Source organism: Entelurus aequoreus, linkage group LG25 (assembly GCF_033978785.1).
Source record: "Entelurus aequoreus isolate RoL-2023_Sb linkage group LG25, RoL_Eaeq_v1.1, whole genome shotgun sequence".
NCBI lineage: Eukaryota > Metazoa > Chordata > Actinopteri > Syngnathiformes > Syngnathidae > Entelurus > Entelurus aequoreus.
In genome coordinates, this window is record NC_084755.1 from 6,523,278 (window position 1) to 6,550,088 (window position 26,811).

At 41.3% G+C, this 26,811-nt stretch overlaps 1 pseudogene; it reads right to left on the reverse strand.

Annotated features, from left to right (window-relative positions):
- Positions 1 to 26,811, reverse strand: part of LOC133642322 (caspase recruitment domain-containing protein 11-like) — a 78,097-nt pseudogene that overhangs the window by 46,737 nt on the left and 4,549 nt on the right.

The following is a 26,811-nucleotide window of genomic DNA, read 5'->3' on the forward strand; positions in this document are numbered from 1 at the left end:
GTATTGTGTCAGTAAAATGAGCCATGATGAAATATGAACTGGCAGATTATCTTCCAGGTTTCATTTCGAGTTATGGAGAATTTGACAATCCCGTAAGCAACCTTTTCTTAGTAAAAATGTGTCATCTTTATGGCTCTCATCCCTTCTTGGAGACGGCAGGTGTATTTATTAAGTAGCTGAAAGGGAGCCTCCATTCTCAGCTTCAAAACAAGAATGAAAACGCCAGCTGGCATTTGGGACACGACTTGCTCCGCTGATGGATGGCGATGGCGAAAGAGTCAGTGCCACTTTCCTCAGTCCAATCACGTTTACACGCGTCTGCTTACCTTTGACAGCCCTGTTAGTACCACCTTGGTGGTCAAAGCAGAGAAGGAAAGTCTCACCTTGTCCCTGTGCTCCTCAGTGCTCCATATCTCCCCCTGCAGTCTGGTGATGATACTGCACAGCTCCTGTCTCTTATCTGCAGCTTCCAGGCAGTCCTGGTGCATCATGTCCATCAGGGCCTTCAGGAAATACACTTTTTAGTACCACTTGCCCCATCATGTCCATCAGGGCCTTCAGGAAATACACTTTTTAGTACCACTTGCCCCATCATGTCCATCAGGGCCTTCAGGAAATACACTTTTTAGTACCACTTGCCCCATCATGTCCATCAGGGCCTTCAGGAAATACACTTTTTAGTACCACTTGCCCCATCATGTCCATCAGGGCCTTCAGGAAATACACTTTTTAGTACCACTTGCCCCATCATGTCCATCAGGGCCTTCAGGAAATACACTTTTTAGTACCACTTGCCCCATCATGTCCATCAGGGCCTTCAGGAAATACACTTTTTAGTACCACTTGCCCCATCATGTCCATCAGGGCCTTCAGGAAATACACTTTTTAGTACCACTTGCCCCATCATGTCCATCAGGGCCTTCAGGAAATACACTTTTTAGTACCACTTGCCCCATCATGTCCATCAGGGCCTTCAGGAAATACACTTTTTAGTACCACTTGCCCCATCATGTCCATCAGGGCCTTCAGGAAATACACTTTTTAGTACCACTTGCCCCATCATGTCCATCAGGGCCTTCAGGAAATACACTTTTTAGTACCACTTGCCCCATCATGTCCATCAGGGCCTTCAGGAAATACACTTTTTAGTACCACTTGCCCCATCATGTCCATCAGGGCCTTCAGGAAATACACTTTTTAGTACCACTTGCCCCATCATGTCCATCAGGGCCTTCAGGAAATACACTTTTTAGTACCACTTGCCCCATCATGTCCATCAGGGCCTTCAGGAAATACACTTTTTAGTACCACTTGCCCCATCATGTCCATCAGGGCCTTCAGGAAATACACTTTTTAGTACCACTTGCCCCATCATGTCCATCAGGGCCTTCAGGAAATACACTTTTTAGTACCACTTGCCCCATCATGTCCATCAGGGCCTTCAGGAAATACACTTTTTAGTACCACTTGCCCCATCATGTCCATCAGGGCCTTCAGGAAATACACTTTTTAGTACCACTTGCCCCATCATGTCCATCAGGGCCTTCAGGAAATACACTTTTTAGTACCACTTGCCCCATCATGTCCACCAGGGCCTTCAGGAAATACACTTTTTAGTACCACTTGCCCCATCATGTCCATCAGGGCCTTCAGGAAATACACTTTTTAGTACCACTTGCCCCATCATGTCCATCAGGGCCTTCAGGAAATACACTTTTTAGTACCACTTGCCCCATCATGTCCATCAGGGCCTTCAGGAAATACACTTTTTAGTACCACTTGCCCCATCATGTCCATCAGGGCCTTCAGGAAATACACTTTTTAGTACCACTTGCCCCATCATGTCCATCAGGGCCTTCAGGAAATACACTTTTTAGTACCACTTGCCCCATCATGTCCATCAGGGCCTTCAGGAAATACACTTTTTAGTACCACTTGCCCCATTCTTCAGGTTATTGGGCGATACTGAGAAGGCGATATCACCACACATCATACACACGTCAATTATTTTGTCGTGTGGAATGTTGGAAAAGGCTCCATCAAGTGAAATGACTCAAAGAACAACGGCGGGTAAGAAAAAGGCTACACCTCACCTTTTATTATCAACCAAACTCTAAAATGTACTTGTGCTGTCTTTAAGTTGAAGTGGAGGGCAATTGGGGTTTTTTTGGTGACACTTATTGGCCACAACAATTCACTAACTTAAGACCATGGCACAGTAAGTTGAATGATGCGGACACGTTTGTTACTGGATAATTTGTAGTACGCTTCTGCCTTGGAGACTTAGCATGTGTAAGTAATATGTAACTATCATTATTGAATACTTCTTTTATTGACTAATGTGCTGTTTTAAGCTTAGCTGTTTTGTAGCTGCTTGCTCACCTGTTTACAAGGTTTACCTTTTGGAAATGACTTGTTGAAAATAGAAGAAAACAGCAACCTTGTGTGCTTATTAGGGGACATTTAAATGTAAACACTCTGCAGGACTGCTTGTTTCGCACATGATATCACACAAGTAAACACGCTGCAGGACTGCTTGTTTCGCACATGATATCACACAAGTAAACACGCTGCAGGACTGCTTGTATCGCACATGATATCACACACAAGTAAACACACTGCAGGACTGCTTGTATCGCACATGATATCACACACAAGTAAACACACTGCAGGACTGCTTGTTTCGCACATGATATCACACAAGTAAACACACTGCAGGTCTGCTTGTATCGCACATGATATCACACACAAGTAAACACACTGCAGGTCTGCTTGTATCGCACATGATATCACACACAAGTAAACACACTGCAGGTCTGCTTGTATCGCACATGATATCACACACAAGTAAACACACTGCAGGTCTGCTTGTATCGCACATGATATCACACACAGGTAAACACACTGCAGGACTGCTTGTATTGCACTTGATATCACACACAAGTAAACACACTGCAGGACTGCTTGTATCGCACATGATATCACACACAAGTAAACACACTGCAGGTCTGCTTGTATCGCACATGATATCACACACAAGTAAACACTGCAGGACTGATTGTATCGCACATGATATCACACAAGTAAACACACTGCAGGTCTGCTTGTATCGCACATGATATCACACACAAGTAAACACACTGCAGGACTGCTTGTATCGCACATGATATCACACACAAGTAAACACACTGCAGGACTGCTTGTATCGCACATGATATCACACACAAGTAAACACACTGCAGGACTGCTTGTATCGCACATGATATCACACACAAGTAAACACACTGCAGGACTGCTTGTATCACACATGATATCACACACAAGTAAACACACTGCAGGACTGCTTGTATCGCACATGATATCACACACAAGTAAACATGCTGCAGGACTGCTTGTATCGCACATGATATCACACACAAGTAAAGACTCTGCAGGACTGCTTGTATCACACATGATATCACACACAAGTAAACATGCTGCAGGACTGCTTGTATCACACATGATATCACACACAAGTCGACATGCTGCATGTATTGGACATGTTAGATGTAGCCAAGACAGCAGTAGTGGTGGCAGTGTGGTTAGCAGAGTATTTGTCTAATTTGCTGTGACATAATTTTCTTTAAAAAGGCTAAAAAAATGTAAATATATTCATTTAAAAATGAGTGTGTTTTATTAGTATTGACATTTTGGATATGAAATATATTTTCTGTTTTCAGTTGTTGCTGCTAATCGTATGAAGTACTTTGTTGAGACTCTTTCAAGTCAGGAGACTTTTAGTGACTTTCCAAGAAAGCAAGAAATGAGGAAGTGTTGTTGCACACCAAAGTGTTTGCAGGGAAGGTCAAAGTTATAGTTAAGTGTTGTTGCACATCAAAGTGTTTGCAGGAAAGGCCAAAGTTATAGTTAAGTGTTGTTGCACACCAAAGTGTTTGCAGGGAAGGTCAAAGTTATAGTTAAGTGTTGTTGCACACCAAAGTGTTTGCAGGGAAGGTCAAAGTTATAGTTAAGTGTTGTTGCACATCAAAGTGTTTGCAGGGAAGGTCAAAGTTATAGTTATAGTTAAGTGTTGTTGCACACCAAAGTGTTTGCAGGGAAGGTCAAAGTTATAGTTAAGTGTTGTTGCACACCAAAGTGTTTGCAGGGAAGGTCAAAGTTATAGTTAAGTGTTGTTGCACATCAAAGTGTTTGCAGGGAAGGTCAAAGTTATAGTTAAGTGTTGTTGCACACCAAAGTGTTTGCAGGGAAGGTCAAAGTTATAGTTATAGTTAAGTGTTGTTGCACAACAAAGTGTTTGCAGGGAAGGTCAAAGTTATAGTTATAGTTAAGTGTTGTTGCACACCAAAGTGTTTGCAGGGAAGGTCAAAGTTATAGTTAAGTGTTGTTGCACACCAAAGTGTTTGCAGGGAAGGTCAAAGTTATAGTTAAGTGTTGTTGCACATCAAAGTGTTTGCAGGGAAGGTCAAAGTTATAGTTATAGTTAAGTGTTGTTGCACACCAAAGTGTTTGCAGGGAAGGTCAAAGTTATAGTTAAGTGTTGTTGCACACCAAAGTGTTTGCAGGGAAGGTCAAAGTTATAGTTAAGTGTTGTTGCACATCAAAGTGTTTGCAGGGAAGGTCAAAGTTATAGTTAAGTGTTGTTGCACACCAAAGTGTTTGCAGGGAAGGTCAAAGTTATAGTTATAGTTAAGTGTTGTTGCACAACAAAGTGTTTGCAGGGAAGGTCAAAGTTATAGTTATAGTTAAGTGTTGTTGCACACCAAAGTGTTTGCAGGGAAGGTCAAAGTTATAGTTAAGTGTTGTTGCACACCAAAGTGTTTGCAGGGAAGGTCAAAGTTATAGTTAAGTGTTGTTGCACATCAAAGTGTTTGCAGGGAAGGTCAAAGTTATAGTTAAGTGTTGTTGCACACCAAAGTGTTTGCAGGGAAGGTCAAAGTTATAGTTATAGTTAAGTGTTGTTGCACACCAAAGTGTTTGCAGGGAAGGTCAAAGTTATAGTTAAGTGTTGTTGCACATCAGTGTTTGCAGGGAAGGTCAAAGTTATAGTTATAGTTAAGTGTTGTTGCACACCAAAGTGTTTGCAGGGAAGGTAAAATCTGTTAGCATAAGATTGGCAATAAAAGTTAAATATAACTTTGACTAATGTCATCTGGAGGTGACAATATGACTTTGGTGTAAAATCACCTTATTTTCAAGGTCTCCCGTCTGAGCTCCTGTGTTGTGGGTTGTGGGCAGATCAATAAGGTATGCTGGCTTTTCTGCTGCAGGGTGTGGACAAGCACAACCTGCGCTGGACACCAAGCTGTTCTTTTTGTTTCCTTCAGCTTGAGTCTCGGCCTCCCTCAGCCTGGACCTGAGCTCCTCCACCTGCATGTGGACACAGCACAGTCTTCTTCAGCGCCCCCTGCTGTGTGCGCCTACACCTCCCAAACATGCACCTGGGCTCTCCACTCTAGCCAGGGCACCTTTCACACTTCATGCAAGTCACGTTACCTAGGAGTCACTAGTACTTTGCTTTCTTCATTTGACTTCTGAGTCTCATGTGCAAGTTTTATACAGCATGCAGTTACTACTCCTAGACTGTAGATGGCAGAAGTGTAGAGAGTACATGCAGTTACAACTCCTAGACTGTAGATGGCAGAAGTGTAGAGAGTACATGCAGTTACAACTCCTAGACTGTAGATGGCAGAAGTGTAGAGAGTACATGCAGTTACAACTCCTAGACTGTAGATGGCAGAAGTGTAGAGAGTACATGCAGTTACAACTCCTAGACTGTAGATGGCAGAAGTGTAGAGAGTACATGCAGTTACAACTCCTAGACTGTAGATGGCAGAAGTGTAGAGAGTACATGCAGTTACAACTCGTAGACTGTAGATGGCAGAAGTGTAGAGAGTACATGCAGTTACAACTCCTAGACTGTAGATGGCAGAAGTGTAGAGAGTACATGCAGTTACTACTCCTAGACTGTAGATGGCAGAAGTGTAGAGAGTACATGCAGTTACAACTCCTAGACTGTAGATGGCAGAAGTGTAGAGAGTACATGCAGTTACAACTCCTAGACTGTAGATGGCAGAAGTGTAGAGAGTACATGCAGTTACAACTCCTAGACTGTAGATGGCAGAAGTGTAGAGAGTACATGCAGTTACAACTCGTAGACTGTAGATGGCAGAAGTGTAGAGAGTACATGCAGTTACAACTCCTAGACTGTAGATGGCAGAAGTGTAGAGAGTACATGCAGTTACTACTCCTAGACTGTAGATGGCAGAAGTGTAGAGAGTACATGCAGTTACTACTCCTAGACTGTAGATGGCAGAAGTGTAGAGAGTACATGCAGTTACAACTCCTAGACTGTAGATGGCAGAAGTGTAGAGAGTACATGCAGTTACAACTCCTAGACTGTAGATGGCAGAAGTGTAGAGAGTACATGCAGTTACTACTCCTAGACTGTAGATGGCAGAAGTGTAGAGAGTACATGCAGTTACTACTCCTAGACTGTAGATGGCAGAAGTGTAGAGAGTACATGCAGTTACTACTCCTAGACTGTAGATGGCAGAAGTGTAGAGAGTACATGCAGTTACTACTCCTAGACTGTAGATGGCAGAAGTGTAGAGAGTACATGCAGTTACAACTCCTAGACTGTAGATGGCAGAAGTGTAGAGAGTACATGCAGTTACAACTCCTAGACTGTAGATGGCAGAAGTGTAGAGAGTACATGCAGTTACTACTCCTAGACTGTAGATGGCAGAAGTGTAGAGAGTACATGCAGTTACTACTCCTAGACTGTAGATGGCAGAAGTGTAGAGAGTACATGCAGTTACTACTCCTAGACTGTAGATGGCAGAAGTGTAGAGAGTACATGCAGTTACTACTCCTAGACTGTAGATGGCAGAAGTGTAGAGAGTACAGTGTGTTGCTGTAGCCAGGAGGAAGTCTACAATGTTAATACTGTAAGTACTGTATTTATTACACACCAGCTTTTTTTGAGTATTTTGCTCCTCCAGCACCCTGAAGTACTTCACCGACTGTTCCAGGTGTCGATCTTTCAGCTTGCCAACCTCTTGACAGGCCGACTCCCAGTCTTTTTGGAGCCTGGAAATCACAAAGCAGCCATGACTGCACTTGCTGCACATCCTCACATCTATTACACACACACACACACACACACACACACACACACACACACACACACACACACACACACACACACACACACACACACACACACACACACACACACACACACACACACACACACACACACATATATATATACAAACCCCGTTTCCATATGAGTTGGGAAATGGTGTTAGATGTAAATATAAACGGAATACAATGATTTGCAAATCCTTTTCAAGCCATATTCAGTTGAATATGCTACAAAGACAACATATTTCATGTTCAAACTCATAAACATATTTTGTTGTTGCAAATAATCATTAACTTTAAAATTTGATGGCAGCAACACGTGACAAAGAAGTTGGGAAAGGTGGCAATAAATACTGATAAAGTTGAGGAATGCTCATCAAACACTTATTTGGAACATCCCACAGGTGAGCAGGCTAATTGGGAACAGGTGGGTGCCATGATTGGCTATAAAAGTAGATTCCATGAAATGCTCAGTCATTCACAAACAAGGATGGGGCGAGGGTCACCACTTTGTCAACAAATGCCTGAGCAAATTGTTGAACAGTTTAAGAACAACCTTTCTCAAGCAGCTATTGCAAGGAATTTAGGGATTTCACCATCTACGCTCCGTAATATCATCAAAGAGAATGTGGAGAAATCACTGCAGGTAAGCAGCTAAGCCTGTGACCTTCCATCCCTCAGGCTGTACTGCATCAACAAGCCACATCAGTGTGTAAAGGATATCACCACATGGGCTCAGGAACACTTCAGAAACCCACTGTCAGTAACTACAGTTGGTCGCTACATCTGTAAGTGCAAGTTAAAACTCTCCCATGCAAGGCGAAAACCGTTTATCAACAACACCCAGAAACGCTGTCGGCTTCGCTGGGCCTGAGCTCATCTAAGATGGACTGATACAAAGTGGAAAAGTGTTCTGTGGTCTGACGAGTCCACATTTCAAATTGTTTTTGGAAACTGTGGACGTCGTGTCCTCCGGACCAAAGAGGAAAAGAACCATCCGGATTGTTCTAGGCACAAAGTGTAAAAGGCAGCATGTGTGATGGTATGGGGGTGTATTAGTGGCCAAGACATGGGTAACTTACACATCTGTGAAGGCACCATTAATGCTGAAAGGTACATACAGCTTTTGGAGCAACATATGTTGCCATCCAAGCAACGTTACCATGGACGCCCCTGCTTATTTCAGCAAGACAATGCCAAGCCACGTGTTACATCAACGTGGCTTCGTAGTAAAAGAGTGCAGGTACTAGACTGGCCTGCCTGTAGTCCAGACATTGAAAATGTGTGGTGCATTATGAAGCCTAAAATATGAGAAGGGAGACCCCCGGACTGTTGAACAACTTAAGCTGTACATCAAGCAAGAATGGGAAAGAATTCCACTTCAAAAATGTGTCTCCTCACTTCCCAAACCTTTACTGAGTGTTGTTAAAAGGAAAGGCCATGTAACACAGTGGTGAACATGCCCTTTCCCAACTACTTTGGCACGTGTTGCAGCCATGAAATTCTAAGTTAATTATTATTTGCAAAAAAAAATAAAGTTTATGAGTTTGAACATGAAATATGTTGTCTTTGTAGCATATTCAACTGAATATGGCTTGAAAAGGATTTGCAAATCATTGTATTCCGTTTATATTTACATCTAACACCATTTCCCAACTCATGGAAACGGGGTTAGTAGATGACACACTGATACAGTGTTGTAACGAGCACCACATGGGACATCTCTGACTGTGTTGACTAGTTTGTTTAGACAAGTGCCTTGGTGACTGGGACTGGACCACCATCTCCATGCCCACAACAACCACACAATCGTGAGCTTTTGGTTGAGACTCTTCCTGTGAAAACTGGAGATTTGGTTTGCTGACACGGTTGTCATGGTGACGACCATCACGTGACCGGCAAACCAAGCACAAAAGTCATATTGTGGTGACAAAAAGATGACCCAGAAGACAAGAGAGAGACTGAGACAAGTGAATGTTTCCCAATGCTAGTGTATCATTAGGTAGGACTATGTCAAGGCTTACTTTTTAAGTAACATACATATTAAAAGGGGAAGTGCACTTTAAAAAAAAAATGTTGCCTATCGATCACAATCATTATGAGAGACAAGAAGACAAGTGTGGTTTTTTTGCATTCTAACATGTAAAAATCATCTAGTTCTAGGTAGCTAACAATGCAGCTAATGTTAGCAATCAACCTCTAAATCACTTTAAAATACATTTAAAACCATCAACAATACTTCATTTACATTGTGTAACCTGTATAATAACCAACTGTAGCAACATTTTTATTGTAAGAGAGAACACTGAGGAACTCTTTTTCTAGCGTACCAACACATTGACATACCAAGGTATTAGACGTAAAAGCTAACTACGGAAAGAGATAAGCTAGCTTTTACGTCAGCCTGAAACATGTTTGAGTTTGTAACACACAACACTGTGGTAGCACACCAATCTGTACTGAGTGAACAACATGAACAATCATATTACACTATCTGTAAAGTATTACCTGCTCAGTGGCCTAGTGGTTAGTGTGTACGCCCTGAGGTGGGTAGGTTGTGAGTTCAAACCCCGGCCGAGTCATACCAAAGACTTTTAAAAATGGGAGCCATTACCTCCCTGCTTGCCACTCAGCATCAAGGCTTGGAATTGGGGGTTAAATCACCAAAATTATTCCCGGGCGCGGCCACCGCTGCTGCTCACTGCTCCCCTCGCCTCCCAGGTGGTGATCAAGGGTGATGGGTCAAATGCAGAGGACACATTTCACCACACCTAGTGTGTGTGTGTGACTATCATTGGTACTTTAACTTGAACTTTATTAGTATAGTACCGTGATACTAATGAATCATTTTCAGTATGATACCGCCTTTGAAATGTGACATTGCTGCTTTTAGGAGCAGAGGAGCATGTTGGGCAGCGCACACACACAGAGTACTTACAAGCAGACACAGTGTGTAGACAGAAAAGGGAGAATGGACGCATTGTGGTGTAAAAAGTCAAGATAAAGGTGAAGTTATAACACTGAAACACCCTCATGCTTTAAGACATGGCTAGCTAGCTAGCAGCTAACGTCCAGCCACAGTGTTTTAGCTACTTCTAAATCACTAATCCTGGCCTCCATGGCGACAAATAAAGTAAGTTTCTTACAAGTACCATTATCACTGGAGGACGAGGAATAGCTAAACATGCTTCACTACACACCGTAGCTCACCGGCGTCACCATGTAAACAAACGCCATTGATGGATCTACACCCGACATCCACTGTAATGATACCAAGTACAAGCACGTATCGAGTCGATACTACTATGATTACGTCGATATTTTTGGCATCACAACATCTTCTTTCATTTTTTAAAATGTATATTATGTTTATAAAGTCAGTAAATATGTGCCTGGACACATGAGGACTTTGAATATGATCCTGTAACTACTTGGTATCACATCCATACCTAAATGTGTTGTATCATCCAAAACTAATGTCAAGTATCAAAGAAGAGAAGAATAAGTGATTATTACATTTGAACAGAAGTGTAGATAGAACATGTTCAAACAGAAAATAAGCAGATATTAACAGTAAATGAACAAGTAGATTAATAATCAATTTTTACAGTTTGTCCCTCATAATGTGTACAAAATAATAGGTGTATAAATGACACAATATGTTACTGCATACGTCAGCAGACTAATTAATAGTCTTTGTTTGTTTACTTACTACTAAAAGACAAGTTGTCTAGTATGTTCACTATTTGATTTAAGGACTAAATGACAATAATAAACATATGTTTCATGTACATTAACATTTTTTGTTCAAATAAAGCCAATAATGACATTTTTTTGTGGTCCCCTTTATTTAGAAAAGTACCGAAAAGTATTTAAATCATTTTAGTGCCGGTACCAAAATATCGGTATTGTTACAACACTACTGGAAAGTATTATTTGTACACAGCTAGCCAGACTATGTACTATAGTTGTAATAACACATGCTGCGTCTATAATTCAGTTCAGTTTCAGTTTCAGTGGAGCATGCATACCATACACAGTTCAGTTTCAGTGGAGCATGCATACCATACACAGTTCAGTTTCAGTGGAGCATGCATACCATACACAGTTCAGTTCAGTGGAGCATGCATACCATACACAGTTCAGTTCAGTGGAGCATGCATACCATACACAGTTCAGTTTCAGTGGAGCATGCATACCATACACAGTTCAGTTCAGTGGAGCATGCATACCATACACAGTTCAGTTTCAGTGGAGCATGCATACCATACACAGTTCAGTTTCAGTGGAGCATGCATACCATACACAGTTCAGTTTCAGTGGAGCATGCATACTATACACAGTTCAGTTTCAGTGGAGCATGCATACCATACACAGTTCAGTTTCAGTGGAGCATGCATACCATACACAGTTCAGTTCAGTGGAGCATGCATACCATACACAGTTCAGTTTCAGTGGAGCATGCATACCATACACAGTTCAGTTTCAGTGGAGCATGCATACCATACACAGTTCAGTTCAGTTATGTTATGTTATGTTATGTTATGTTATTTTCATTTATTATGCGCCCCCCAACCAACTGTTACATCAGCCCGGGGCGCAGCCCGACTGGAGAAACAAAAAAAAAAACAGAAACAGAGACTGAGACACACAAAGGAATCTAAACTAAACATTTAAGACTCACAATGAAAACATAGATTAAAAGTCATCTGCGGTAAAAAGGTGAGTTTTAAGCCGTGCTCTAAAAGAGTCCAGAGTGGTGGCGGACTTAATACTCAGGGGGAGCTTATTCCACAACCTAGGTGCCATCACTGAGAAAGCACGGTCTCCCCTTGTCACCAGGTTTGACCGTGGGACCTTCAGGGTCATCTGGTTGTCTGATCTAAGGCAACGACCCAGCCTGGAGCTGGTGGGTTGGTCCAGGAGATCTTTAATATAAGCTGGGGCGAGACCATTGAGCGCTTTGAAGACGAACATGACGATCTTAAATTTCACTCTACGCTTCACTGGGAGCCAGTGAAGGGAGGAGAGGATGGGAGAAATATGTTCCCTCATTTTTGCGCCTGTCACCAGCCTGGCAGCCGCATTTTGTACTAGCTGCATGCTATGGATGGTCTTGTTGGTGACCCCAGCATAAAGGGCATTGCAATAGTCCAGTCTAGAAAAAATAAGCATTAACACGACCCTCCGTAGGTCACTGGGGGAGAGGAAAGACTTGATCTTGGCTATGGTGCGTAGTTGGAAAAAACAGGATTTCACCACAGATTTCACTTGTTTGTCAAACTTGAGGTCTGGGTCGAATATGACCCCGAGGTTTTTGACATGGGGTTTTTCAAGAGTGGCCAAACTTCCCAAATTCTTTCTGATCTGACTGACCGAGGTGGAGTTGCCAAACAGAAGAATTTCACTCTTGGTGTCATTGAGCTGCAGGAAGCTTTGTGACATCCACTCCTTTATGTCCCGCAAGCAGTCTTTCAAAAGGTCCAGCCCAGAGGGATCATCTGTCTTGAGTGGAAGATAGATTTGAGTATCATCAGCGTAGCAGTGAAAGGAAATTTTATGGCGATGAATGACTTGGCTGAGGGGGAGCATGTAGATGGAGAACAGGATGGGACCCAGTATTCAGTGGAGCATGCATACCATACACAGTTCAGTTCAGTGGAGCATGCATACCATACACAGTTCAGTTCAGTGGAGCATGCATACCATACACAGTTCAGTTCAGTGGAGCATGCATACCATACACAGTTCAGTTTCAGTGGAGCATGCATACCATACACAGTTCAGTTTCAGTGGAGCATGCATACCATACACAGTTCAGTTTCAGTGGAGCATGCATACCATACACAGTTCAGTTTCAGTGGAGCATGCATACCATACACAGTTCAGTTCAGTGGAGCATGCATACCATACACAGTTCAGTTTCAGTGGAGCATGCATACCATACACAGTTCAGTTTCAGTGGAGCATGCATACCATACACAGTTCAGTTCAGTGGAGCATGCATACCATACACAGTTCAGTTTCAGTGGAGCATGCATACCATACACAGTTCAGTTTCAGTGGAGCATGCATACCATACACAGTTCAGTTCAGTGGAGCATGCATACCATACACAGTTCAGTTTCAGTGGAGCATGCATACCATACACAGTTCAGTTTCAGTGGAGCATGCATACCATACACAGTTCAGTTTCAGTGGAGCATGCATACCATACACAGTTCAGTTTCAGTGGAGCATGCATACCATACACAGTTCAGTTCAGTGGAGCATGCATACCATACACAGTTCAGTTTCAGTGGAGCATACATACCATACACAGTTCCGTTTCAGTGGAGCATGCATACCATACACAGTTCAGTTCAGTGGAGCATGCATACCATACACAGTTCAGTTCAGTGGAGCATGCATACCATACACAGTTCAGTTTCAGTGGAGCATGCATACCATACACAGTTCAGTTTCAGTGGAGCATGCATACCATACACAGTTCAGTTCAGGAAGAGACTACCATGTTGCAATACTGATGGTGAAGTGGAAGTGAAAGTGATGGAGGAGACTACCATGTTGCAATACTGATGGTGAAGTGGAAGTGAAAGTGATGGAGGAGACTACCATGTTGCAATACTGATGGTGAAGTGGAAGTGAAAGTGATGGAGGAGACTACCATGTTGCAATACTGATGGTGAAGTGGAAGTGAAAGTGATGGAGGAGACTACCATGTTGCAATACTGATGGTGAAGTGGAAGTGAAAGTGATGGAGGAGACTACCATGTTGCAATACTGATGGTGAAGTGGAAGTGAAAGTGATGGAGGAGACTACCATGTTGCAATACTGATGGTGAAGTGGAAGTGAAAGTGATGGAGGAGACTACCATGTTGCAATACTGATGGTGAAGTGGAAGTGAAAGTGATGGAGGAGACTACCATGTTGCAATACTGATGGTGAAGTGGAAGTGAAAGTGATGGAGGAGACTACCATGTTGCAATACTGATGGTGAAGTGGAAGTGAAAGTGATGGAGGAGACTACCATGTTGCAATACTGATAGTGAAGTGGAAGTGAAAGTGATGGAGGAGACTACCATGTTGCAATACTGATGGTGAAGTGGAAGTGAAAGTGATAGAGGAGACTACCATGTTGCAATACTGATGGTGAAGTGGAAGTGGAAGTGATGGAGGAGACTAACATGTTGCAATACTGATGGTGAAGTGGAAGTGAAAGTGATGGAGGAGACTAACATGTTGCAATACTGATGGTGAAGTGGAAGTGAAAGTGATGGAGGAGACTACCATGTTGCAATACTGATGGTGAAGTGGAAGTGAAAGTGATGGAGGAGACTACCATGTTGCAATACTGATGGTGAAGTGGAAGTGAAAGTGATGGAGGAGACTACCATGTTGCAATACTGATGGTGAAGTGGAAGTGAAAGTGATGGAGGAGACTACCATGTTGCAATACTGATGGTGAAGTGGAAGTGAAAGTGATGGAGGAGACTACCATTTTGCAATACTGATGGTGAAGTGGAAGTGAAAGTGATGGAGGAGACTACCATGTTGCAATACTGATGGTGAAGTGGAAGTGAAAGTGATGGAGGAGACTACCATGTTGCAATACTGATGGTGAAGTGGAAGTGAAAGTGATGGAGGAGACTACCATGTTGCAATACTGATGGTGAAGTGGAAGTGAAAGTGATGGAGGAGACTACCATGTTGCAATACTGATGGTGAAGTGGAAGTGAAAGTGATGGAGGAGACTACCATGTTGCAATACTGATGGTGAAGTGGAAGTGAAAGTGATGGAGGAGACTACCATGTTGCAATACTGATGGTGAAGTGGAAGTGAAAGTGATGGAGGAGACTACCATGTTGCAATACTGATGGTGAAGTGGAAGTGAAAGTGATGGAGGAGACTACCATGTTGCAATACTGATGGTGAAGTGGAAGTGGAAGTGATGGAGGAGACTAACATGTTGCAATACTGATGGTGAAGTGGAAGTGAAAGTGATGGAGGAGACTACCATGTTGCAATACTGATGGTGAAGTGGAAGTGGAAGTGATGGAGGAGACTAACATGTTGCAATACTGATGGTGAAGTGGAAGTGAAAGTGATGGAGGAGACTACCATGTTGCAATACTGATGGTGAAGTGGAAGTGGAAGTGATGGAGGAGACTACCATGTTGCAATACTGATGGTGAAGTGGAAGTGAAAGTGATGGAGGAGACTAACATGTTGCAATACTGATGGTGAAGTGGAAGTGGAAGTGATGGAGGAGACTAACATGTTGCAATACTGATGGTGAAGTGGAAGTGAAAGTGATGGAGGAGACTACCATGTTGCAATACTGATGGTGAAGTGGAAGTGAAAGTGATGGAGGAGACTACCAGCATGCAGGGGAGAACTTTATTCATTTCTATAACATATCAAGACATGAAATGGTACTGTGGTCCCATAAAAGAGCACAGATGATGGCTACACTCCTCCATCCCTATGGATTGTATTGATCAGTATTGTATTGATCAGTATTGATGGCTGAGGGTGGCATAGAGTCCCCTAGATGTATTGTATTGATCAGTATTGATGGCTGAGGGGCAGCACGGTGGCAGAGGGGTTAGTGCGTCTGCCTCACAATACGAAGGTCCTGAGTAGTCATGAGTTCAATCCCGGCCTCGGGATCTTTCTGTGTGGAGTGTGCATGTTCTCCCCGTGACTGCGTGGGTTCCCTCCGGGTACTCCGGCTTCCTCCCACCTCCAAAGACATGCACCTGGGGATAGGCCCCTCCCACCTCCAAAGACATGCACCTGGGGATAGGTTGATTGGCAACACTAAATGGTCCCTAGTGTGTGAATGTTGTCTGTCTATCTGTGTTGGCCCTGTGATGAGGTGGCGACTTGTCCAGGGTGTACCCCGCCTTCCGCCTGATTGTAGCTGAGATAGGCTCCAGCACCCCCCGCGACCCCGAAGGGAATAAGTGGTAGAAAATGGATGGATGGCTGAGGGTGGCATGGATGTGACATTTCCAAGTGCAACTCACCTTTGCAGCACCTGCCTGTCGTGACGCAACTCGCGGCGTTCGTCTTCGGCCACCTGGCAGCGGCGAGAGACACTGCGCTCGCATCGCTGACTCTTCTGAAGCTGCTCTCGGAGTTGTCGCACCTCCACCAGCAGAAACTGAGTCAGGACCTGTGGTCCTTCCTCGTCTGGGAAGACAGGTGCTCAGCATTGGACCAAGGCAAACTCACTCCAGTGTTTATTCTCACTTACTTTTATTCATGTCAAACTACTTTTTTCATCAAACTTCATCAAGTTTTCTACTAAAACAAATAATTGGCCCGATAGCGCATTTTGTAGTGCAAAGTAATAAAGGTCAAATAATTAAAACCACAAAGTTGAGTGAGTTATGTGTGAGCGGGTGTGTTGACACTTTGTGCTGCTTGATTTGTGCCATGAGTGGGAAAGGTTGTTTGGATTGGGTCATATATAAAAATGCTGTGCTGTGCACCAACAAGGTGTAATTCATGGTCATTAACCTGAATTACTCACAATGTCCACAAGGTGGCAGCAATTATACTGTCAGACATTTATAACGAGGTTGGAGGCGGTCCAAATTCCTTATTGATTTGTGACTTGATTGGATAATAAATACTTATGTTTCTTCTTCACAGGTGGAAGTAAAAAGTAAGTTGCACTAAAGTACAATACTACATTTGGGTGATGGAGTTGTTACCCAGGATGAGGGAGCAGCGCTGGGTGGCTGTCTTGCCCGTCAGCTTGGTGTACTGCTCTGGGTGGTAGAGCTCCAAGGACTCCATGAAGGCCTGAAGACCTCGCTGGCCCAGACAGCCCAGAATGTCCAGCAGACGGCCTGCCAGCATGGGAAGGAAACAAGCAATAATAGTGATCACTCCTTAAACAATGGAATGAGGCTTTGTCCACAATATTGTAGGAGATGATATTTCATCATCACATTAGTCCAGTAAGCATTTTTAGGATTGCTGACACCTAAAACGCCGCTTTTTCAAAACCTTGCAATGTTTTGAGGTTTATATGTGATTAACATGTTCCTCCTCACCTTAACTTCCAAGAGCCCAGGATTTCACCCCAACAAATGCTGTTTTACTCCTTTTATAGTAATGTGCCTTGGCCTCACCCGCCTTGGTGATGCGTAGACGGGAGGAGTTGAGCACCTCGTCTTCGTCCTGCTCATCGATGACCTTGCACTGGCGAAGGTACGGCGTCAGCTTGGCCGGGTTGATGATGCGCACCAGCTTGTTTCTAGCTCCTTCCACTCGATCCCACAGCTCCTTGCAGTGCTCCTCCGACCAGGAGTGGGAGGGGCTACCTCCCTCCCGACACAGGTCGCCATTGGCTGCCGAATCTGTCACATCTACATCAGTCCAAGGAAACAACCATACATCACGTCGTCAGTGGGGCAAAAACTAAAGACAATGATTGCAATTAATACCTGGAACCATTTTTAGTCACGACAAAAAAAAATCGATTTACATTTTTTACATTTTAATCTGTCCTGTCCAGCAACTCAGATATCAAATTGATGATGGAGATCAGTGGTCGGCAAGCCTTACAACACATGACGGAAGTGTACATATTAGCCTACTATCAAAATGACTTTAAAAGTCTTATATAAGTATTATAATGAAGACAACACATGACGGAAGTGTACATATTAGCCTACTATCAAAATGACTTTAAAAGTCTTATATAAGTGTTATAATGAAGACAACACATGATGTAAGTGTCTATATTAGCCTACTATCAAAATGACTTTAAAAGTCTTATATAAGTGTTATAATGAAGGCAACACATGATGTAAGTGTACATATTAGCTATATTAGCCTACTATCAAAATGACTTTAAAAGTCTTATATAAGTGTTATAATGAAGACAACACATGATGGAAGTGTCTATATTAGCTATATTAGCCTACTATCAAAATGACTTTAAAAGTCTTATATAAGTGTTATAATGAAGACAACACATGATGTAAGTGTCTATATTAGCCTACTATCAAAATGACATTAAAAGTCTTATATAAGTGTTATAATGAAGACAACACATGATGTAAGTGTCTATATTAGCTATATTAGCCTACTATCAAAATGACTTTAAAAGTCTTATATAAGTGTTATAATGAAGACAACACATGATGTAAGTGTCTATATTAGCCTACTATCAAAATGACTTTAAAAGTCTTATATAAGTGTTATAATGAAGACAACACATGATGGAAGTGTCTATATTAGCTATATTAGCCTACTATCAAAATGACTTTAAAAGTCTTATATAAGTGTTATAATGAAGACAACACATGATGTAAGTGTCTATATTAGCCTACTATCAAAATGACTTTAAAAGTCTTATATAAGTGTTATAATGAAGACAACACATGACGGAAGTGTACATATTAGCCTACTATCAAAATGACTTTAAAAGTCTTATATAAGTGTTATAATGAAGACAACACATGATGTAAGTGTCTATATTAGCCTACTATCAAAATGACTTTAAAAGTCTTATATAAGTGTTATAATGAAGGCAACACATGATGTAAGTGTACATATTAGCTATATTAGCCTACTATCAAAATGACTTTAAAAGTCTTATATAAGTGTTATAATGAAGACAACACATGATGGAAGTGTCTATATTAGCTATATTAGCCTACTATCAAAATGACTTTAAAAGTCTTATATAAGTGTTATAATGAAGACAACACATGATGTAAGTGTCTATATTAGCCTACTATCAAAATGACATTAAAAGTCTTATATAAGTGTTATAATGAAGACAACACATGATGTAAGTGTCTATATTAGCTATATTAGCCTACTATCAAAATGACTTTAAAAGTCTTATATAAGTGTTATAATGAAGACAACACATGATGTAAGTGTCTATATTAGCCTACTATCAAAATGACTTTAAAAGTCTTATATAAGTGTTATAATGAAGACAACACATGATGGAAGTGTCTATATTAGCTATATTAGCCTACTATCAAAATGACTTTAAAAGTCTTATATAAGTGTTATAATGAAGACAACACATGATGTAAGTGTCTATATTAGCCTACTATCAAAATGACATTAAAAGTCTTATAATGAAGACAACACATGATGTAAGTGTCTATATTAGCTATATTAGCCTACTATCAAAATGACTTTAAAAGTCTTATATAAGTGTTATAATGAAGACAACACATGATGTAAGTGTCTATATTAGCCTACTATCAAAATGACTTTAAAAGTCTTATATAAGTGTTATAATGAAGACAACACATGATGGAAGTGTCTATATTAGCTATATTAGCCTACTATCAAAATGACTTTAAAAGTCTTATATAAGTGTTATAATGAAGACAATACATGATGGAAGTGTCTATATTAGCCTACTATCAAAATGACTTTAAAAGTCTTATATAAGTGTTATAATGAAGACAATACATGATGGAAGTGTCTATATTAGCTATATACTATCAAAATGACTTTAAAAGTCTTATATAAGTGTTATAATGAAGACAACACATGATGGAAGTGTCTATATTAGCCTACTATCAAAATGAGTATGTGTCCCAAACCTTGTTGAAATGTAATATTTATTCTTGACATTTCTACAACATTGTAAAACATGAGTACAACTTCTCAGAGGGTGAGATAACTCCTGGTAATGACTGTCTTTGAATGGCCAAAGGTATAGATGTGTGTGTCCAAGTTAAAGGAAACTGCCTTCTAATGGATTTGTTACAATCTTTGCCAGCTGGATAACATTTGCTGTGGTCTGGAACAAGATGGCACACAAACAACTATGAGAAATGCAGCCAGTATTACATCCAGATAGCTGAATGGGATCGTTAGCCCCAAGAATGGAATGGAAGCGTGTGGTGCCCAAAGATTGACAGCCCTACAAGTTGGTGATAATGTTGGTACTTTTCAAGGTACCGACCCAATTCCGTCTGTACTGATTCAGGTATAATCAATACATACTTTGTTGCACGGTTGCAGACCCGGCAGCGGCTCAAGCACCTGGCGGGTAAACATGCCCTCATAGCTGGTCTGCCTCGAGGTCAGGGGTGTCCAAACTTTTTGACTTGGGGGGGGGCCGCTATTTTTTGGCATCATGACTAGGGAAGGTTGTTTGAATTGTGTCATATAAGTAAACGCTGTGCTGTTATGTCCATGTACTTTTAAGAATCCTTGATCTGATTTACTCACATGGACCACAAGATAGTGGCAATTATGGAGCATTCAGAAACATCCTGGCATTTAAAGGAGCCATATGTAATAATGTCGTGTCAAAAGGCATTAATAAATCATCTTCTTTCCCAGTAGCTCTATAACTGAGAACAGTAGTTCAGCTGGGAGTTATTGAGTCTGTTTAGCTGGTTGGAGAGCTAGCTTGCACAGCTAGTGGGTCCATGACCAGGACTTCTGTTTTGTTTGATCAGCCGTTTTACTGGCGTGTTACAGACACCGTTTGGAAACACTTAAGGTATGTAAATAATCATTTACAGAATATTTCTGTATAAATAAGTCATTTCACAAGGTATATATCTGCCACTTATAGTCCGGTGCGGCTTATATATGGGAAACAATGTTCTTCTAAAATGTAGTGGGTGTGGCTTATATATAGTGCAGAAAAGAGGGTATGTGGACTGTTGTCTACAAACAGACATGACATCCAAGAGCCTCCACTGTACTCTAATCTGAATTGATAGAATGTACTGATTATTTTCTATCAAATCTATTACAATCTTTCCTCCCTTCCTCCACCTTCACCCATTCACCGAAGAAAAGGCCATAAATTGCAGTTATCCTCACATGTGTTTTAGTTTGATATGAAAAGAAGGGTTGAGTCATTGAGCTCCAGATGGTGAGATTGTGGTGTTTGTGTGGACAAGTTTCATCCATGCAGGCCGAGGCTTGACTGGAATCTTCTGGCAACAAAAATTAAGTCCCGAGGCAAATGACGCCCACTGACAAGAGCAATTACGTAGAATAGAAATGAAAAAGCATAGATTAGTGCATTGGAAACTAGATGTTGTGCACAAAACATTGATTCACCGCTGAATCGCCATTCCTATTCATCAAGATTCATCATTGCCATTTTTTATTCTTTCAATAAGAAACATTTTTTAAAAATATATGTTTTTAAGCCACCTCAGTGCGAGCAAAAGGAGCTTTTCCCACCTCGAACTTGTCTTGGAAAAGTTTTATTATCATTTTTACAGCTAATAATACATTGCGAGAGACTTGGTTGGAACCCAGAACTTGTTCTATTACCAGGAAGTGGTTGTATTACCAGGAAGTGGTTCTATTACCAGGAAGTGGTTCCCGCAGGAGAGCCCAGCTTTTAAGCTACAAATGGAATTCAATTGGAGAAATTCACTTCATACTGTGAAAACTGAGGCAATTATGTCGTCTGATTTTATTTTCTCAAATTATTGATTGCATTGTGTTAAATGAGTTTTGTTCATAGTTTTTTTAAGGTATTTATTTATTATTTTTGACTTTTTTCCTTTGGATATAAAACTGATGTAATGAATGAGAACGTCTGATGCCGGACGTCAATAAAAACTCAATTACAAAAAAATTAAAAATAAAAATGGAGGATGGATTCTGAATGGAATCGTTAGCAAAGCAAAGATTGACAGCCTGAGTGCTTAACTTAACATGTCAGGACTATTTCACTCCATCGCTGCATTTGCTTGTTGAAATGATTGAACTCATGTCAGTTTTACTTATTGAAGGACCGTATTTCTCGTATTATAAGTCGCAGTTTTTTTCATAGTTTGGCCGGAGGTGCGACTTATACTCTGGAGCGACTTATGTGTGAAATGATTAACACATTAGCGTCAAATATCAAATAATATTATTTAGCTCATTCACGTAAGAGACTAGGCGTTGATGGAAGCAGATCAGAATCATATCCATATTTAAGTGTTACTTCTTTCTAAAACTCCTATAGTCATATTTACATCAGCTAATGTCTCGTGTGGTACAAAGTGCTTGAATTCGAGTGTCCTTGAGTAGACAGGCAGAGCGCTGTTGAGACTGCCATAACATTCCTTAGATAAGGAGCACAGGGCAGTGCTGAGCTTGGGGGGACAGGAGGTGGAGGGAAGACCGATCTGGACCGGGCTAGGGAACGCTTGGGTGCTGGATTGGTCTCAGTTTGTCCTCTAAGCTTGGAGAATAAACCACAAAATACCAACTATTGCCTGGAGATTGAATATAAACATCAGCGTATTGCCATAAAAAGAATCTGGGAGAGACTAGCAATTTGAATTCCCCATTGGAGGAATGCTGGTCGACGCAACAGCGTATATCAGCAATCGTCACACACATACGTCAACCAATAAAAATTCGGCGGGGGCGGGTCATGGCAGAAGTGCATTGTGGGTCAAGGCAGAAGTGCATTGTGAAAAAAAAGATGCTACCTGCTACTACTTCCGTACCTATGAAAATGGATCATTTCAACATTGGCGGTAACTTATAAAAACTGAGAAGGGCTCAACAAAAATGGCAGCGAAAAGGAAATCATGTACTGCAGATTACAAGCTGGACGTATGAAATATGCAGCAGAAAACGGCAAGAGGAAGCGGCGCATTGTCTACCTTTGGAGTTGGCAGAGTTGTTTAGAAGCGACGCAGAGGAAGAAGATTTCATGGGATTTAGCGATTAGGAGTGACTGATTGTTTGGTAAACGTATAGCATGTTCTATATGTTATAGTTATTTGAATGACTCTTACCATAATATGTTACGTTAACATACCAGTTGGTTATTTATGCCTCATATAACGTACACTTATTCAGCCTGTTGTTCACTATTCTTTACACATTTTAAATTGCCTTTCAAATGTCTATTCTTGGTGTTGGATTTTATCAAATACATTTCCCCCAAAAATGCGACTTATACTCCAGTGCGACTTATATATGTTTTTTTCCTTCTTTATTGTGCATTTTCGGCCGGTGCGACTTATACTCCGCAGCGACTTATAATCCGAAAAATACGGTAAGAGGAGTGAGTGTTGACCAGGTGGCATGTTACATTACAGTCATTCAAGCCTTGGAAAAAGAATCAATGACATGGAAAAGCCATTGAAGTAACAGGACTGAGCTGACATTTCACTCTTGTTGACAGAAATATAAATGACTGAGCTGACTTTTGGCCAGACTTCTGTGATTTCTGGAATATTCTACATTTTTCCGAGAGTGTGACAGGACTGAGTAAAACAAATAAAACCCTAAAGCGGGAATGAGTTATTTTCTCCCGAAAAGCCACTAGAAGTACAGTTAGCATGAGGAGTACCAGGGGCCGTACTTATCAAGCTTCTTAGAGTGCCATTTTACACTTAAGTCCTGAGAATTTGCGAAATTTAGTCCTACTCTCAGACTTAAGAATAAAAGCTTTTTATCAACGTTCTTAAGTCTAAGAATCACTCCTACTCTCCACGATATTTAAGAGACCTTCAGAGGTGTCTTAAGTGGTTAGGAGTTGCCAGCAGGGGATGGCACTGAGGCGAGAGAGACGTGCGCCAACGTTCAGGGAACGGAACAATGTTTGTTTTTTTTTTTATGACGAGCAGCTGATCAAACGGTATCGTTTAGACAGAGCGGATATTATTTTTGTCACAGATTTAATACTTTTCGATTCCTTGTTGATTTCTGCATGTGTCTGCAGTGGGCTAGTATATATAGAGCCACCCACACCAGTTTCAAATTAGTTGCCTAATTAATGAATTGTAAAGAAAATGTTATGACAGTAGCGTATGTGTGTGGCCGTGAGGTGAGTGACGTCAGTGAGTGTGTGGGCGAGAGAAGAGAAGAGAGGGAGCGGTAGCGTGAGTGCCGGCGGGGACTAGTTTGTTTTGTATTATTTTGTAGTTTATTGTCAAAATATACACTCCCATTGTCCACTTAAATATTTCCAAGATATTTCTTTATTCTTAGTCAACGGATTCCCTTCCGTGATTGGTCATTTCTATGGACACAGAAATGACGTCACCTAAAATTGCGTTTACGGCACATAGTAATGTCGTAATTCAGCTCTGAGTGTGACACTTAAGATTCAGTCCTACACTTCGCTGAAAGTGTGAGTAAGACGCTTGATAACTAACTTTTAAGTGCAGCTTTCAGCCAAGAATTTATTTACTCTTAAGTCAACTCTTAGCAGACTTCTTAGGAGTCATTCTAAGAAGCTTGATAAGTACGGCCCCAGGAATCTAGTGACACCTGGACTTCCCAGGTAGGAGCTGTCTCTCGGCTCATTGCTGTGCAAACAAACATTTGGCTTCCCACCATTGATGGCTAAGATCCGCCCCAAAACATCCAATCTTAGCCGCTAGCCTTAGCTCATAGCTCAAGATGGCCGTCACTTTGTTTTCCAAGCCAGGGAAAGAAGGAAGCGGGTGATATCCATTGAATTAAAGAAAGAAATCATCAAAAACTGCAAGTCTGCATCATATCGGAGTAGAAGGACCAAATAACGCCAGCCATTTATCCATGAAAATATGGAAAAGCTGCTGACGGTTTGTAGGTATGGAGCTAAACGCCTGAGCTGATGACCCAGTGTCCTGCACACAGAGTGATGCTATGTTTACCCATAATGCATTGCTGCCACAGTACAATGCTTTTGGCTAACTTTGGGGACAAATCAATGTTTTTTTCTTTACAATGAAGTATATTACCAGATTGTACGGAACATTTACTTGCAAACTGGCTTACTTTTAGGGAGAAAAAGGTTAAAAAACCATGACTAAGAAATATAGGTTGAATAGTGACATCACTGGCTAACACCACACCCACATTGGTAGGTTATCTGCTGTTGGGGATGTGGTGAGGAAACAAAACTGCTGATATGGAATCGTTGAACACTATGTGAAGTCAAAATAGTATTTACGGGGGGGGTAATCAATTCATGTCTAACATAAATAACATTCAACTAAATGTGATAAGGAGATTAAAGGGCTTTATAAATAAAGTTGCTATGGAATGGTATGGTATATAAATGATCACCAAAATAAATGGCTTATACTTGTATAGCGCTTTTCTACCTTCAAGGTACTCAAAAGCACTTTGACACTATTTCCACATTCACACACACATTCACACTCTGATGGCGGGAGCTGCCATGCAAGGCCCTAACCACCACCCATCAGGAGCAAGGGTGAAGTGTCTTGCTCAAGGACACAACAGAGGTTGGTAGAAAATGGGGATCGAACCAGGAACCCTCAGGTTGCTGAAACGGCCACTCTCTCAACAGCGCCACGCCGTCCATGTATGTATACATATATCTATATACACATATACATATATATATACATACACATATATATATATATACATACATATATATATACATACATACTGTACTTATATACATATATATATATATATATATACATACACATATATGTATACATATACATACATACATATATATATATATATATATATACATACGTGCATATATATATACATACAGTATATATACATGTATATACATATATATGTATATGTGTGTGTGTGTGTGTGTGTGTGTGTGTGTGTGTGTGTGTGTGTGTGTGTGTGTGTGTGTGTGTGTGTCCATCTAAAAACTAAAACAAAATCCCTCAATGAAATATTCCAACACAGTGTCACTGCTCAAACAAAAATATCACATATACTCTGCCTTGTTTTTAATGAATACCTAACATTGGTCATGATGGTGCTACTTGGTGAACAAAGTTACACTGGTCCAGTCCAACAGGTGCAGGTGTACCTAATGATATGACTGTGTCTGGAAAAGAAATAGTGTTGCTGACTTGAAGATAAACATCTCAACATGATACTTTCTTTTCCTTTTTTTGAAGATACATTTGATCATGTTTAAGAGGGTGCTGCTGATTGCAATCTGCCAACACAAACTGCCAGCTTGCAGACACACAGTACTTGTCTGAGTTTGTTACCAAGTAGCACCTCAGGAAGCACTTGGTTCTCCAAGTAGCACCTCAGGAAGCACTTGGTTCTCCAAGTAGCACCTCAGATAACACCTGGTTCTCCAAGTAGCACCACAAAAAACACTTGGTTCTCCAAGTAGCACCTCAGATAACACCTGGTTCTCCAAGCAGCACCTCAGATAACACCTGGTTCTCCAAGTAGCACCTCAGATAACATCTGGTTCTCCAAGTAGCACCACAAAAAACACTTGGTTCTCCAAGTAGCACCTCAGATAACACCTGGTTCTCCGAGTAGCACCACAAAAAACACTTGGTTCTCCAAGTAGCACCAAAGATAACACCTGGTTCTCCAAGTAGCACCACAGATAACACCTGGTTCTCCAAGTAGCACCTCAGATAACACCTGGTTCTCCAAGTAGCACCACAAAAAACACTTGGTTCTCCAAGTAGCACCAAAGATAACACCTGGTTCTCCAAGTAGCACCACATAAAACACCTGGTTCTCCAATTAGCACCACAAATAACACCTGGTTGTCCAAGTAGCACCTCAGATAACACCTGGTTCTCCAAGCAGCACCTCAGATAACACCTGGTTCTCCAAGTAGCACCTCAGATAACACCTGGTTCTCCAAGTAGCACCTCAGACAACACCTGGTTCTCCAAGTAGCACCACAAAAAACACTTGGTTCTCCAAGTAGCACCTCAGA